Source organism: Toxorhynchites rutilus, chromosome 2 (genome assembly GCF_029784135.1).
Source record: "Toxorhynchites rutilus septentrionalis strain SRP chromosome 2, ASM2978413v1, whole genome shotgun sequence".
Classification (NCBI taxonomy): Eukaryota; Metazoa; Arthropoda; class Insecta; order Diptera; family Culicidae; genus Toxorhynchites; species Toxorhynchites rutilus.
In genome coordinates this window covers 39,258,308-39,274,925 of record NC_073745.1, presented here as the reverse complement: position 1 = coordinate 39,274,925, position 16,618 = coordinate 39,258,308, and the positions used below count along the sequence as shown (strand labels likewise).

The 16,618-nt window shown below is 36.1% G+C and overlaps 1 protein-coding gene across 3 annotated transcripts in view; it reads right to left on the bottom strand.

Annotated features, from left to right (window-relative positions):
• Positions 1 to 16,618, bottom strand: part of LOC129770018 (uncharacterized) — a 198,772-nt gene that overhangs the window by 94,685 nt on the left and 87,469 nt on the right. The window lies entirely within an intron of this gene.

Sequence of the window (16,618 nt, the reverse complement as noted above, 5' to 3'; positions counted from 1 at the left end):
CTCGGGGCTGCTGAAAAAGTGCTTTATTGTATTCTTATTAGAACAACATATTGTTTTACGTTTGCAAACAATTTGTCTCCATTAGAAGAGTTCGAAAGAATTTTGTTTGTGGCTTATTGCAGACCAACCAATCGAACTAATCAAACAAAAAACATTTCTTGTTCCCTAAGAACAAAGTTCCACTCCGGTTCGAAGAAGTTGACATCGTGAGGCACCTGGTGTCCGCCGGATATATTCGATTCCGTATTTAGAACATCCTCTTCATTCTGGAGAAAGGTGAGAGCGTCAAACGGAGGTCTGATTACGGCCGTCCGATAGTGCTGCACGACCGTAAAGTACAGCAGGAGCTGAAGAGGACCAAGAGCCAGGTGGCCTCAGCGTTACGAGCCTTGGGCCTTGAGTTTTGGTAAAACTTAGAGGATAATGAGAAGGAGCAGTGAGAGAGAGGAAAGTCAGCTTGAAATTGTACCCAAAAAATCCCAAACGATGCCAAGCAGCGATTGTACCAAGGGTAGCTAGGTTGTAAGATTGTTCCACACAACCTCGCTATCCATAAAACCACTGGTACTGTTATACTAATGCACGAGACACCATATTAAAATATTAAATTGGATCTTACAAGTATACACGAAAGAGAGCTTTTTAGCTGAGAGTAAAACGAAGAACGTAAACAACCTTCATTACGGCAAGCGTATACAAATTTTACTTGTGCCTATTTGAAAAATGTTTCTTATTTTGTTCTTTTTTATTGCTATGGCATGTTTATTAAACACAAACTCGCCTCTCGCTTGAGGAAATGCTGTACCAGTATGGGTAGATAGCACATTTTATAAAACATTTTAGTTCTTTTCATGTAATGTTTGAGGATGTCAAGAAATGAGCTAAATATTTATTTTGGGAGTATATACATGAGATTCCCATAACGTAGAACTGTACCAAAAAAGAACTCGGGATTACTTGAAAGCGGGTTTCTGCATTTCCTTGAACGAATTCGTTCGAGAAGAGCACCTTGACACCTTCCACAAACAAATCCAGGTTCAAGGAAAACATCCTCTTGAATCAATGAACCTCAGAAGCGGTCGCGTAAGAGCGGCGAAATTTATAACCATCTCGCCTTAACTCTTCGGTTCACTTTACGCTAATCAGCTTAAGAATCAATCATTTTTGCTTCTAATTAATCTCATTAAAATGTTTCCACGCTGCTCACCATCCCACATACTCAGCTAAGTTTACTTTAGCTAAAGCTAAAGTAAACTACTGAACATAGGTCCGGAAAAAAACAATCTCTCTATTTTTCACGAACCATAGATTGCCGCTCGGGAGCTTACCTCGCCATTTCATTGATGTTAATAATAATCCGATAATGGGTTCGCCATTGGCGTCATAACTGCTGCCTATCGTTTGATTATTGAAACATGCAATCCGAATTTCGGCTAGAGTTCTTCGGTTTGCTTTTTTTGTTCTTATTTGTATAAAACCGGCTCCGAGCGATCGATTGGTGATTGAAATCGATGAAATAATCACGATGCTGTTCTCCGATACAACATTGTAAAACCAATGAATCAACGACCTGTGTGCGCAAGTGCAGTCTCGAAGCTGCGATTGGCGCTGCAATAAATGTTTAATAGGATCAATTTATTGCAACTCCATTCCCACTTGTCTGCTTGTTATCACCTTCATTTCTTCCTCGGCGGGAATCTCTTATAAGAAGTGGGGGCGGGAAGAGCAGGAAGGTATCCTGCCGAGCAAACGAATTGATCTTTGTGGTTTGTGGTGCGCGGTTCGATCCCAACTTGCATTCATCCTGCGGAGGTTCAGCTCGAATCGGCGTTGTTGCTGTTGTTGTCTTCTACAAACCATCGCGCGATAGTGTTGTTGAGATCTAGAAGTCGTGTTTTCTGATTCTGGAAGAATAGAATCAGACGGATGCGCGGCACTCGAGAAGATCCATCAAAAAACCGCAAACCAGAAACTCGCTTTCAATATCTTTAGTTTCCATTTTTTTTTCGCTTCTCATTGCACTTCGCCACTTCGACCACTTTTCAATAGGAACGGCTGTTAATCAAATGCAGCTTCATTAAATCGATGATTTTAACATCTTACGTGAGGGTTGTTGAGGTTGGTTATGTTAGTTATTTGTGGCGGAGGCACTGAGAGAAGAATGTTTATTGATGGGCGAGTCTTTTCCGTAGTTTTCCGACTAGATATTTGTCGTTTCGTTCAATAATACACGCTTAATTATCATCCGACATTATTTCTACTCATTTTTCATTATTTCCCAAAAGTAACAAAAATCTCATAAACCACACAGCAAACATTAAATCGCATAACTTGGCACATTCTAAGTCGCATATAAAGTGAGATCGAATCTAAACCATATGTAATGTCGATCATAGGATGCATTGTGTACATCTAAAATCGTATAAAATGCGAAGACCTCGATTTTGTTTATCACTATAGAACACCCAACAAACATTAAATCGAATGAATATCCATAATGAGAGGCAATATATATATAAATCCAAGACACATTTGGATGATATACGATGCATATACAGTCATTCCATGTCAAATCGATATAGTGGTTCTCAGATTTTCGCGAAAAGTGGATTTGTTCCTTATCGCAAAATATTACACCCGTATCTTTTTATTTTTTCATTACGGTGGTCATTTCCATTTTAGGGTGGTCCGAAAAAATATTTTTTTGCCTTTTTTCCAAAACTAACTTTTTTTGAAAACTCATAACTTTTGAACTGCAGGACCGATTCAGACAATCGGTATATCAAATCAAAGAAAATTAGTTGTTTTTTTTAGAAATATTACACTTGCAAGTTTGAATTTGATTTTCGTAATTATTGATTTTTGTCGTTTTCATGGCTTTGGACTAGAGGGCGCTATATTTTTCTATATTTTATTTTTTTGAAAACTGAGTTTTTTTTACAAAACATATCCAAAAATCAGAGAGGTGATTTTTTTCGTTTTCAAGTTATGATTTTTCAAAGTCAACCGATGGTCCGAAAAATCATTTTTTGCATTTTCTTCCAAAAATCACTCTTTCAAAAATTCATAACGCTTGAACTACTGAACCGATTCAGATAATCGACATATAAAATTGAAGCCAATGAGCTTTTCTTTTTTTAAAAAACAATACACTTGGCATAAAGTTGAATTTTAGTCGCATAGATCTAGTCTAGTTGCATAGCAATATTGAATGAAGACTGAAAACAAGTTAAATTTGAAAAATCATAACTCAAAATCGAAAAAAGATAGATCTTAGATTTTTAGATATGTTATTTAAAAATACCTCAGCTTTCAAGAAAAAATATTTTAAAAAATGAGAAAACTCTGCTAAACTAACACAACCAATGATTATAAGAATGAAAATTATTTTTTTCGCAAATGCTTCAATTTTATATGTCGATTATTTGAATCGGTTCAGGAGTTCAAAAGTTAGGACCTTTTTTGGAAAAGGGAGAATAACTTGTTTTTTTAACCATCGGTTAACTTTGAAAATTCATAACTTAAAAACGACAAAAAATCACATCTCTGATTTCTGAATATGTTGTGTAAAACATCCATAGCATTCAAGAAAAATTTTAAAAAACATAGCGCCCTCTAGTCTACAACAACAAACACAATCAATTAAAAAAAGTCATTTTTGGAAAAAAGCGAAAAAATGAATTTTTCATACCATCCTTAAATGGAAATGAGCACCATAATGAAAACAAGTGAGCACCATAATGCGCAAGTGAGTAGGCCGCTTATTCAAGTGAAAAATGGAAAAAGATGCTGATCACGAATGGAATCATTAGGATTTGAGTTATTTTCTCATGGAATTATTTTTTATGCGGTTCCTATTCACCGCATAAAAAAAGTTTTTTTTTCAAATTGTGTAGCGAACACTACTTTTTGAAGCTACTAGTGAAGTTTGGTACGATTTTTTTATACGTCCCTATCCCCCGCACAGAAACAGGTTTGCCTATACTCAGCAAACATTAAATCGTATAATTTTGCACGTACTAAGTCTTACAAGAAATCAGAATAAATCGTAATCGCATATGATATCAATCAAAGTATGTATCGTGTATATTTGAAATCGCATGAAATGTAAAAACTCGATTTTATATGCCATTATCAAATTAAGTCGTAATTCGGTATAATAAACATCAATTTTATAATGTACATTGCCGTAAAATATATTTAATCCGCATCATATGCGTATATTACGCTGATGCAGTTTGTGTGTCGTATAAGCGAATAATTGAAATCGTATCAGTACTGTAGTAAATCGTGTTGCATGCTGGAGAAAATCATGAAACAGTAAATCATATTAGATACTATTAAAGAACATATTACATATTACATATTACATATTACATATTGAACTGTAAATGAAATGCTGATGTACTCGAAAATAATGAAATGCACTCGAAATTGCTGATGTTCGATGAAAGTAACAACGGCAAACATCTCTTCTAATGAAACATGCAGCAAAACGAAATGAACTACGCCATTGAACGCCAATCTTAGATATATACCACATCGAATTTGGCACATTGCATCGCATCGCCTTGCAAGGTTGCCAGATTGATTTATTATATTTATTATAATAGTAATCAGAATTTAGTTGGATATGATTGTGAAAACAAATTGTACAGTGAAAATTGTAATAAAAATAATTTAAAATTGAGATAGTTTTATTGATATTCATTCATTTTTTATTATTCCAGGTCAATGATATTATATATTTGGTTTCTATGACAGAGAAATCAAAGATCTTTTTCTTTGGAACATAGTTAGATAATAAAATCGGCAACCAGGAATGACTGATCCTACTGCATAGAATGTATTAGGTTATATCATATCGAATCATATGTATGAGTTTTAACCGCTGTTAAATTAAATTTCAGATAGCTGCGCGAGATAGCTGGTGGATGATAATCCAGACAACCGGAGTTCGAACCCACATCGGAGCAGTTTTCACCAAACATCAATCTGTGCCATTTTAAATATTCATATTGCACTCCCAACACAAGCAAATTAAATAATTATTATTTCTACAAATATAAATACTCATATATAAAAATGGCGATTCGTGAGGCTATAATAAACATTTTACGAAAATATTTTGCGCCATTAGTTTTTTTTTCTATATCTGTAATAAATCGTATATCAGTATGGTAAAAGTCGTATTAGGTGCGTTGACATTTCATGAATATATTCATATTAGATCGCAATTCAATTTCAACATAATCGCTATTATAGCCGATCAAAGTTGCATATTCATCCAAACTGATTCGGTAAGCATTTGCCATGTATGTATATGGCCTCCACTTTTTCATGCATATGCCAGCATAGGCGCATTATAGGCGCATTATATGCCAACCAAAATTTAGGGCATATGATGTTATAATTTAAATCAATGTATAACTGCGAAAAAATGTTTTATATGCTGTGGAAAATCCTTCAACAGTAATTCAAATTAGATCGTAATTGAGGCCATATTACATAATATTAGGAATTTGACATATCAAGATCCGTGATGTCGTATGTACAGTGTCTGATGGTGATGGTATTGTGATTTAGGGAAGCAAAATAATCAATACCGAAAGCAGCTTTAAATCGGAAAAAAATGAATGAACATTTTCACTTTATGTTATTTTTATTACTTAAAACGCGTAACACTGAACCTTAATTGACCATTTCTATATAAATTTCAAGATATTTCTACTAAAATACTATAGACGACCAGGAATGATGTATCCGATTGCATCTTTTTCGTGTGATATGTACGAGTTTTCACTGATCTAGTATTATATTCTAGATAGCCGTGCGAGAAAGCTGTTGCTTATCATCCAAAAAACCCAAGTCCGGATCCCATCGGAGCATTTTTTTTCAACCATCAACACCAATCATTTTAAATATCTATATCCCCTTCCACTAAAAGTTAATTCAATAATTCCTATTTCTAAAAACATAAATGTTGTCGTATATACAAATGGCGGTTTGTGATTATATCCTCACGAACATTTTCTGCCTTTCTTTTTTTTTGTTTGTTTGCTTGTAGTAAATCGTATATACGTATGAAAATAGTCGTACTAGATGCATGTGTAAATCATGTATTCATCCAAACCAATTCGCAAGCAATTGTCATGTATGTATATCGCCTCCACTTTTGCATGTATATATCAGTTAGGCGCATCGTATATGAAGCTGTATGTGCGCTAGTTATACGAATTAATGATTGCTAGGTATAACTTGGAATATTCTAAGTTTTATATAAAGCCATCGTATATAATGTTGATCAAAGCATCTTCTTGTCTTGAATGGTACTAACGTTCCCAGCGGAACTTTTGCCGTCTAAACGTAGGTATTTCTTGCGTAATTTTGACGTAGGACTACGTCTTTCATTTCTATACCGGGGTGTAAAATCAAAGTTTCGAAAACGAAAGCGTTACGCTGGAGACCGAGATTTTGAGTGTTAATAGCTCCTAAACAACTGAAAGAAATTGTATGATAAACACTTCATTCGAAAGATAAAATGTCTACGCGTTCTATACTTGTTACTTTCTGATACAAAAACTTGTTTCAATAGTCTTAAATTTGCTTTCAAAATAGGCTATTGAAATCACAACAATCGGTATATAAGCGAGCGCCGCTCGGAAATCCACTCAGTTCTAATTGAACAGCGATTGGAGCATGTTGTCGCTGTTGTGGTGAAGCTCTTCATTTATCATGAAAGCGCGGATGAACGGTGTCACCAAGAGCCTGTTTGTGCACCTTAGGCCAGAAGGGAATCCATCCGGAGGAGAGTGATGCTACAAACGGTTCCCCGGGAAGATCTCGAAGCAGCCGCTACACACACACACATACACGCGCGGAATTCTTTCCGTTTGGATCGAGAAAGATCCGGAAAATAATCTGCCAGTTCCTCTAGGAATTTAAAAATACATTCATGTGAAAGAGTTTATTTGAATGTTTTCTATCCATGTAACACTGTGACCAAATATGTTTCAATCAAGTGCTATTAACAGATGGTTATCGAGTTAGCATTAACCACTGGTGGGCTTCCAGTATCGAGGAAAATGTGGAAATATCTAATCGTTACTGAAAATAATCTGCCAGTTCCTCTGGGAATTTAAAATTACATTCATATGAAAGAGTTTATTTTAATGTTTTCTATCCATGTAACACTGTGACCAAATACATTAGGTTTTGTGATTTTTCAATCAATCGCAATCAACAGGATAACTTCTGAAGATTATTCTCCCCCATCAGTAGGATATTTCCGTATCCAATATTGGATGCATAAAACCTTGTGCCTCCAACGTAACGCTCTCGTTTTCGAGGTTCTTCAAATATTCATTCATTCAGAATGAATTCAGATTCAACTTCATACAAATGATCTCTAAATCAACGATAGTCCTACGTCACCCTTGCGGTTATACCATAGATATAACCCACTTCCTGTTTTTTATTAGTAGTACTTAGTTGAGATTTCTATGCCGGATAACACGCCCTAAATGTATTCTGGAGTGGCAAGCTCTAGAATGCGCGTGACCACAGTGCAAGTCGGGAGAATTTTCTTTGTCGAAAAATCTCCCGGCCAGAACGGGAATCGAACCCGAACCCCCGGCATGATAATGTGAGTCGCTAACCACTCGGCCACGGGAGCAAAGCATACATCGTGTATACAGTGGAACCTCGAATATCCGCGAGCGGATGATCCGCGGTTCGGATTATGCGCGACAGCGAGTTCCATAGTAAATATTTAACCCTTCCCGGAATTTGTCAGTGAGTGATAGGCTAATGCACTATTGTTTTGATCATGACTCTCTCATTATCTGACCACTGGTGTACATGTATTGATGAAACATAGTTTTCATGCTAAAAAATCTTTTTTCGTGTTTGGAACTCATTTTTAGTCCTTTATTGCGTTATCCGCGATTTTCGTTATTCGCGGTGAGCTAGCCAGACTATTCCGCGGATAATCGGGGTTCTACTGTATATAATATCGTATAAGATGCAAAAAATCATATATGCATAGTCACATAAAAGTATAATTTGAATTAATGCGAAAATCATGTTACATGCTGTTACTTGCATGCTTATATTATGCAACAGTAGATCATATTAGATCGTAATTGAGGACATATTATATCTTATCATGTATCTGACACATCAAGATTGTAGATGTATATTTCAAGTCAGATCTATGGAACAAGGTGCAGTTGTTTGATCACTAAGTTGCGAACATTACGAATGAAAGTGTTTACCTGAAGCTTGAAAGAGAGAAGTTCATGAGTACATGAGTACGACAATATGCATTCTCTCAATAATTTCAGTTTAATAAGTTCACTGAGTTCATTCAGTACAATAAGTTCACTATTACTAGTACTTTTGTTTGTGAACAAAACACAATAGTTTCAATAAATATGGTTCCAGAGTGGTTTTGTCGTATTGACCAACCTGTAGTGTAGTGTAGTGAAGTATCAAAGCGCTTTGGTTTATTTGGCTTTGCAAGGTTGCTACATTGATTTACAAATAGTAAAACTACATTCTGAATTAATTGAGAGAACAAAATGTTCTCAGACAATTGAAAAAAAAAATCTTTAGGATTGAGATCGTTCCTATGAATTTCCTGGGTTATAAATTTCAAATAATGAACCTGAGTATTTGGTTTGTTTGATTGGGATGATTTCCTTTTCCTTAGGACACAGTAAAATACTTCAAATCGGCAACCACAAATGACGTATCCGATTGAATCTCTTAAGTATAATATGTACGAGTTTCAACTGCTTCAGTATTATATTTCAGATAGCCGTGCGATCCAAACAACCGGAGTTCGAATCCCACCGTAGGTATCTTCTTAACCATTATCACCACTCATTTAAACATCGGGGACTCATCTAAAAGTCAATTTATTATTTCCTGTTCCTACAAACATAAATGTTCTCATATATACAAATGGCGGCGATTCGTGAGGTTAGGAAAACAATGATAACCTCACGATTATTTTTCGCCATTTGTTTTTTTTTATTTGTCTGTAATGGCGGGATTACATTAGGAAGATCTATAGCTATAGATGGATTTATTCACGCGAAAATAGATGTAAACGGGTGAGAATATTTATGATACATTTCTTCGAGGTATATATAACCACTTTGAATAGAATAAATTCAGGCATATGTAAACGCTGCTGAATTTCTCACTGGTGAGAAATCACTAAAGTTGGATGCAGTTCTACTTCAGGTGAATAAATTCACCGAAAATATGAATATATTCATTATATAAGTTCGCGCTAGTGTAAACGGTTGATGCGATTTCTATAAATCTCATCATATTTCTTCACATCAATATATCCCTAGTCTAAACCCACCCTAATAAATCGTATAGACGTATGAAAATAATTGTACTAGATCCACGTATAATGTGTATGTTCATTCAAACTAATTGGCTAGCATTTGTCATGTGTTTATATCGCCTCCACTTTTGCATGTATATGGCAGTTGAGCGCATATATCACCCAAAATACTGTGTTTATGATGCTGTAAATACGCTTGTTATACGATTGCTGGGCAGGGCCGAATTCGGACCATTCCGCCTTTTTTTATTAGGACGATTCAATTTCAATTGCGTGTGTTGATAATCACCCTTCTTTACTAGTCGATTTGTTGAACCAATCTGCACCTCCGGCCACAATTAAAAAAAACGTAATGACCATTTTTGAGTTACGTTCTTTTGAAGCAGCAAATGCGCAAAATTCAAGACAAATAATAAATCACATATAAAATGACTATTCTACGCACACAAGATTTTGGAATATCGTTCTTACTTCAATTAGAAGAAATTATAAATCAGTGCAAATGTATATTATCGTGCTAAGTCACGACCAAAACCCACACTCCGCCACTTAATGAAGTTTCGCAGACGATTCCCACACAATGACCCTCTCAATAAGCAAAGCGTGTCACTTGTTCTCTCGGTGCAGCTTCCGATGAGTTCCCGCGGGCAGTTCTGTTTGAAACAAGAATGCGCACACCATAACTGACCACTGTCAATCCGTATTATTACATCTTCAATTAGCGGCTCATCCAGCTCTATTCTAAAAGGCTTGCTTCAGAACCTCAGAACGGTTCTTGAGTTCCCTTTCCTAGCCCCATCATCCTAACCTTATCTCATGTTTCATTTTATCGCAATTAATTTATTCAGATAATTTTCGTATTAATTGCCTATGATTATTCAAATCAGAATCAATTAATAATATTTAAAGCGCGATCTTGTGCGCTTCCTCCGGCGGCAAACCGGGGCGCTAGAAGAAGGACTATCCGACACGAAGGAAACAAATATGCATATAAATAAACCCGGGAAAGGAATAGCGGCTTTGAGTAATGGCTCCTATAATGCTTATTTGAAGTCATTAGTCGGCCGACGCTGTCGCATTCTGAGCGGATAAGAATAGATCAATGTCCGGACGATTGAGTCGCGAAACTCTTGAGCTGAAGCTGAAGCTGCAGACCGGGACCGGCATTGACAGACCGACAGACCGACCGACCGAGAGAAAGACGCTGGGATGCAGTTTGTCGATCGGGCAAGATTGCAACAAATTGCTACAATTTGTCAAATGGGGGATTTTAGCTTTGGCTTTCTACTCTCTCGGGTGGGGTGAAAAGTGTTTCGAACATCGTGACATTTGACGTGTGACGAGCTGTGCATTTGTTTCAAAACACGACATGGGAAACTGTCACGTCAGAATGTCAGAACTTGGCTCGAGCGGATGGGAAAACGGTTGGCTCGCGATCCAACCCTGAGGGGGAAGCTTAAACGTATGTTAATGAAATTCTTCGCCTTGTCTAGGCACTCGCCTTGAGAGAGAAGAGGGAAAAAATGACAGCGAATGGATGCATTGTGAATCGTTTTTTTTCGAAACAGCCGTTTAACTTTAATAAATTAGAATAGTTTAACATTGGAATCGCATTACGTTGTTTCTTGGTTTGCTCTCTTTTACTCTTCGCTTTCGTAGCAGCGAGATGCATTCTGATGATTTATTGTTTACAAATTGTTGTCAACCAGACAATTCATTAACATTCTCCTGCTCGGGTCGAAATGTTGTGTAACTTCCACTGGATGTGATTGGAATTTATGTTAATCGGTGATAGGAAGTAATCTGGGTTAATTTAATTCCCATTAGAATCGATTGAGTGGGACATGAATTAGTTTCGGATGAGCAATACATGAATAACGGCATGTTTCCAATTATAGTCGTATCTCATGGAAAATTCTTCCCATTTCAAATCAACAGCGTATTTCTGAAATAACATTTTTGGGAATTGGATCGATTCGACCCATGAGGCCTAAGAATTGTGTGAAATGATCATGGGTTGCCGATAGGTCTGGGAATTAGCTCGGCATCATCAATCTGCTATTTGGTTTTGGGATATATACGCAGTTGATATACATTTGCATTTATAATCGACACAGCTCCGCTTGGCTATATTCTCATATAATTCTTCTGAAGAAGGCTATCATATATTGGTTTAGATTATTGTGGGAGATTTGAGTTGTATAATTGACGAAACTTAGTCGCCGAATAGTATCCCTGGACTGAACTGTTGAGCGGCAAGTTGAAAGATAGTAGGCAAATTGAAACAATTTTCCACGAAATAGTGTTACTAGAACCTACAGGATAGAATAGGTTCTATACAAAAAATTTATATATTGGACCATATTATATAAATCAAATCGAGATGTCGATACAATCACTATCACTGTAAATCATTTGTAAATCGAGATAATCTCTTACCGAGCTCGAACTTCATGTGATACTAATTGCATATAATTAAGCGTTTTTGAAACCCTTCCCAGGGGAAATATCGGGGGCGCCAACCAAAACAAAATATTTCTCTGAAGATATACGAGAAGCAAATCAAACAACTCGAAAAATGTTGACAGCTGCTTCGATAGCTGTCACTCAGTCGATGCTATCGACTTTGCTCGGTATCAATAATAGTAAAATAAAGCTAACGTCCTTTCGTCATATTTGTTCTATTTTTCATCGATGTGTTATATATATTTTTCTTTCATTCATTTTTTTATAAATTCGAGTATACATTTTCGCCTTTATCAAAGAAAAAATTGTATAATGTTCCGAATTTTCCTTTAGTGACTTCCATTGTTAACACCCTGTAACTCACAACTGAATGGAACAAACAAAAAACAGCAAAAGATTTTTTTCAGTGTGGAATGTCACCTTTACAACAAGCATAAAGTTAAAATCGTATGATCAATATTACGCGATATATCGATCACAACAGCCATCTGACGAGAAAATAATGTATTTCTTTTTATATATTAGGTTGGGGAAAAAAGTCTAGGCAGCAGGCTTTAGTGATCAATGTCTCGTGTATATCGATTGTACAATTTCAAGTTTAAGCTCGTTGTAACATTTGTTTTAGTTGTGACATTTCACACTAAAAAAAATCTTTTGCTTTTTTGTTCCATTCGTGGAATCGTGAATAGTTTTGATGGTTCCGTTATTGTAACAGTAAAATACGTGCAATTTCTTTTTCAAATTTGTATTTTTTATGAATTTGTTTTTTAAATATGTTTCTAATTTTTTTTTGTGCAATATACCTAATTCAGATATCCATTGCCAACAAATTGACCGTTTGAAGCTAACGATTGACCAAAAACGCCCAGAAGAACAGAAGAGGTGTTGTGTTCCATCAGGACAATGCAAGGTCACACAACTCCGGGAGCTTGATTAGGATGTTTTAATGCATCCACCATACAGTTAGGATCTGACGCCAAGCGATTACCAATGTTTATTGCAACAATTTTACAACAGAACGGTACGTATTTGATCTAAGTCGGACCATCCGTTATTATATTAAAAGAAGTTTTGGATTTCACGCAAAAATTTTAAGATATTTGGCATCAATTTTTTTGACATAGGACTATGTCTTTTATTTCTATATAGAGGGGTCTATGAAAAATATAACGATTCATTAAGAGTTCTCATACGCATATCACTTATAACCTTTATTGCGACATATAATGGTATATAATCTTAATCAATCTTAAAACTCAATTCAAATGTAATTACTACATACAATCGCAGTCCTATGTCAAGATCCCGTCCGTGCCCCTAGGCCCAGACCCATCAACTTTTTACTATATTTTATGTTCGCGTTTCCAACAAAAAAAATGCTGGATAAATTTCTTGTCTAATGGTATATAACACATCATATGTCGCAATAACGATTTTGAGTAATATGCGTTTGAAAACTCTCAATGAATCGTTACATTTTTCGTAGAGTAAATATAGAAATCAAATATATAGAAATCAAAGACATAGTCCTATGTCAAAAAGTTAAACAATTTGACGATTAAAATGGGTATGTTTTTTCGATTTCACTAACCACTCGCTTTCCTCCCCGACGCAACGAGCAATCTTTTTGCCTACAATTTGGCGTTAGCTCACAATGTGATTTGATGCGAATTATGAGTGTTTCTTCATTTGTGGATAATAGGTATTATCAGTTGGCAGAACCAATGGTGGGATAATTTTGGAAGATGGTTTTACTCTATTCGCCCTAAAGTTCAATCGATTTGTGTTCAATTGACATGATTATCGTGTAGGTTTTGCTTCTAACAATTAACTGGCTGCTGATTTAGAAGTTCGAATGGGTATACTCATGCATATCAGATTATGACAGCTTGAGTAGTCGCGATTTTAATATTATGCTCGTCATATATGTCATCCATAGAAGCCCGCTTCACTTCCTCGAATGCAATTTCCCGTTCTCCTTTCCCTTTTCTATACATAAGCAGATCTTAGCACCCAATGAGATCAGTTAACTACAGCAGCTACACGAACTTTCTAACAGAGTACTCATGGTCATGAGCCATGGCTTAATATATATCTCCCGGCTACCCCCTTTTGTAGGGCAACCCCCTTTTGTAGGGCAACCACCACAAACAATGTTCCGGACAACGTGCCAACGAAGGAGGAAATGCTATTTTTATCTATAATATATTTCTGTACTCATCGATTTATTTGACTTAGGCTTATATTTATGTAGATTTTTACTACATGGTCTTTCAGATTTAAACGCTCACGCAACAAATTTTAATAATTTCTACAAAAGTGAACCGATTCTGATTTTGAAAAAATGAAAATATAGCTTATTTTAGGACATTTTCGATGTGACCACCCCTTCCTCCGATAACGCGTTTTAAACGGTGAACAAAATTATTCATGCAGAATTCTAACATTACGACTTCGATGCTGTTGAAAATTCGAGTTATTTCTTCTTTAAGTTCCTCGGACGGTCCTTCACGTAACCTCAGAGGAAGTAATCGACGACGTGAAATGTCGAAATTCTTATCATAAGAGGACAAAATTTCATTAAGGCTTCGGTTGGTCGAGTAATAGGATTTCACTAAAAATACACGTTCTTGTAAATTGTACATCTTGACACTAAAAACCATCCGATCAGACTGAACGAGTAGCCGAATGTTATCGTCCCGAAGTGGGGAATGCAGTGTTACCATCGATGGAGCGAAAAAAAATTTAAAAGGAGCTATTTGATTTTTTTGCTTGAACGTTTAATCTGAAAGACCCTGTATTTAGATTTGTCTTAAAAAATGATAAATGATGTCTCCTTGTCTTCTTCTGCATAATTGAATAAACAGAAGAGAAGGATAGAAATGGCTGTAATGGTTTTGGAACATAATGTGGTTCGGGACTCTACCACGTTATCTCATATAACCCGTTAATGATGCAAGAAACTGGTTTTTTTTCAGGGCTTCCATTTGATGTATCAAAAGAGAAAAAAATACAGATTTTGAATAATGGAAAATCTCAATTCAAACTACAATTACTACACATAATCACAGTCCTATGTCATGATCCCGTTTGTGTCCCTAGGCCCAGACCCATTAACTTTTTTTGAAAACCTCGGTTTCCTTCATTGACCTCTTTAATGATTTTTCGATTTTCAAAAAACTCAAACTTTGACCGCTTTGCACCACTCTCCCTCAAGTCCAATTGAGCTGATATGATAAGGTGTTCTTTCGAGGTAGTGAACAGTTTTTATGGGGTAAATTTTTGAAATTCGAGATGACGATTTTCATTGTCTTCCTAGTCCTTATCTTTCTTTGAATATTGTGAATTTGGGTGCATATAACTCTCGATTTTGCGGCGTCTTTCCCACAATAAACTTCTTCGATCATGGACTGATGGTCGTCCTGATCATTTTACTGGTAAAATCAGAATAGGATAACTTTGTTATATTTTACATTTATGAAAACATGTTCATCTCATATTATTTTGCGTTCTGTTCTGTGCTCTGTAATCTAAGGTTTTGTTTTTTTGTCGAAGTCTTTTGGTTGTTCTCACATCTTTAATATCGCCTTATCGTATTATTTGATCATTGTAATTAGGACCATTATTTTTTTAGTGAACTCTTATTTTCTGATGAATCAGGGTTAAAAATACGAAAAAACACGAAAAAAGTTGGAGGATGTGTCCCAGTAGATCGAGAAGACCGCATAGTTAAAAAAGTATTACGTTAGGCAAGCATGTAAAGTTCCTCAGGCCGCTGAAATAACGCTTGCGATACTTGCTTACTATTCTCGTGTTCTTCGTATTGCTCTCGTGAGGAAAAGAAAGAATCACGACTCACCCATCATCCGCTGATCCTATAAAACTACGGCTCTTTCATTTCGGATTGAACAATATAATTTCGTAGTTCTACGTCGAAAATACGGTCGTGTCCTAGGCTTAACCACTTACATTTTTTTTTATTATAGAGGCTTTAACTAAACAGTTAACTCACCCCCAGTCAATCAATTGGGTAGTCTTGCGATCGAATGGATGATTATTCGCTTAATAAGCGGACGTGCAACCGTTATGGCTACGGAGATTCCCTAAATACCGCTTCTTGTTTTACATCGTTTGTATTCAAGAGGCTGTACACTTTGCAGTTCATTCGCATCTGGCATGTACCGCAGTTTATCATTAAAGTTAAGGTTTATTGTGTTATAGAGGCTTAAAAGTTCATTCGCATCTATTCCGCAGTTAGCTTTTACTGTCTCCGTGCCTGATTTTGTAGTCTGTCTTAAGGAAACGTCTTGCGGTCCGTACAAATATTTGTAAGTTTTCTTTTTTGAACTATTTCAACAAAATTATTATTCGAAAATTTATACTTTTCCTCCTTTGAATGAAGTTGCATAAAAACACAAAAATCCTACAATCCCTTATTGTAGGATGTTCAAGGTATCTAGGATCACGTGTTTCACCCCATCCCGCGCTCGCATCATTGCTTTGGCAACGCGATAACATACTAGTTTAGCATGCTCGCCGGTGCCACTATTTTGCGTTTGTTTTTCTAAGTATGTGTTAACTCCACACAAAGTAAACACTGTTTTGGAAGTTTAATTTTGCTTCGGATGGACTTATAAAACTTGCCCCGCATTTCCCCGCAAAACTTTTTTAATGAAAGTGTTCCTCACCGTGTCTTTTATTACTCAGCATTTGAGTTTTTCCCCCGAAATCCCCCCTTTTACATTTTTCTCCATATTAACCTGAAATCAGCCATTCCATGCCCAACCG